Genomic DNA, 1585 nt, shown 5'->3' with positions numbered 1-1585 from the left:
CTGCCACTTGAATTTGCTAAACATCTCCGTAACGCTGTCACGCTTACCAAATAACCCTGTGACGAAACGCGCCGCTCTTCTTTGGATCTTCTCTATCTCCTCTGTCAACCCGACCTGGTACGGATCTCACACTGATGAGCAATACTAAAGTATAGATCGAACGAGTGTTTTGTAAGCAACTCCTTTGTTGATTGACTACATTTTCTAAGGATTCTCCCAATGAATCTCAACCTGGCACCCGCCTTACCAACAATTAATTTTATTTGATCATTCCATTTCAAATCGCTCCGTACGCATACTACCAGGTATTTTACAGAAGTAACTGGTACCAGTGTTTGTTCCGCTATCATATAATCATATAATAAAGGATCCTTCTTTCTATGTATTCGCAGTACATTATATTTTTCTATGTTAGGGGTCAGTTGCCACTCCCTGCGCCAAGTGCCTATCCGCTGCAGATCTCCCTGCATTTCGCTGAAATTTTCCAATGCTGCAACTTCTCTGTATACTACAGCATCATCCGCGAAAACCCACATGGATCTTCCAACACTATCCACTCGGTCACCATGAGTAGAGAATGAAGCAGAAACCCAAATGCTGTATTACCTCATGGCAGCGATGACAGGCTTAGCTGCGCAGGACAGGGCCCCACAGCCGTACACTACAACGGCCCCTGAGGCCCGGCCGTATTTGCATAGTGCACGCATTTGAACGATAGAAGCTCATGCAAAATATGCTGTAATGACAGTTGGCGCCAACGGCTTTGCTGCAGTGGTAACACCGGTTCCCGTCAGATCACCGAAGTTAAGCGCTGTCGGGCTGGGGTTACACTTGGATGGGTGACCATCCGGTCTGCCGAGCGCTGTTTGCCAGCGGGGTGCACTCAACCCTTCTGAGGCAAACTGAGGAGCTACTTGACTGAAAAGTAGCGGCTCTGGTCTCGTAAACTGACGTACGGCCTGGAGAGCGGTGCCCCTCCCTATCGGCATCCAGTGACACCTGTTAGCTGAGGATGACACGGCGGCTGGTCGGTACCGTTGGGCATTCCACGGCCTGTACCGACAGAGAGTAATGACAGTCGCCAGGAGGTGCTTCCGTCGGGTGTATAGTTTGATAACGCCACGCGTAAAATTCAAATACTAATGGATAAATTCAGAAATAAATGAAACGTATTTGTAATATGGTGCCGGCCGTGGTGGCCGAGCGATTCTAGGCGCTCAGTCCGGAACCGTGCGACTGCTACGGTCGCAGGTTCGAATTCTGCCTCGGGCATGGATGTGTGTGATGTCCTTAGGTTAGTTAGGTTTAAGTAGTTCTAAGTTCTAGGGGACTGATGACCACAGACGTTAAGTCCCATAGTGCTCAGAGCCATTTGAACCATTTTTTGTAATATGGTATATCGGACTATACACAATGCAGGACATGCTACATCGAAAGCTAGGTGCACAGAGACATAAAAACCCTTATGCTCAAAAGCTATTTAAAAGAATAATGAATTAAAGTATATAGAGCAATAAAATAGAAATTAGATAAAAATATATGGCTAAAAGGTAACAATGTTAAGTAGTAAAATACGACTGCATAC

At 46.4% G+C, this 1585-nt stretch overlaps 1 pseudogene; it reads left to right on the top strand.

Annotated features, from left to right (window-relative positions):
- Window positions 1–753: 753 nt before the first annotated feature.
- Window positions 754–871, top strand: LOC126413547 (5S ribosomal RNA; annotated as a pseudogene).
- The last annotated feature ends 714 nt before the right edge of the window (window positions 872–1585 follow it).

The sequence above is a fragment of the Schistocerca serialis genome, chromosome 7 (genome assembly GCF_023864345.2).
Source record: "Schistocerca serialis cubense isolate TAMUIC-IGC-003099 chromosome 7, iqSchSeri2.2, whole genome shotgun sequence".
In the NCBI taxonomy this organism is placed as follows: Eukaryota; Metazoa; Arthropoda; class Insecta; order Orthoptera; family Acrididae; genus Schistocerca; species Schistocerca serialis.
The sequence above is the reverse complement of the archived record's forward strand: the minus strand, read 5'-3'. Positions and strand labels throughout refer to the sequence as shown.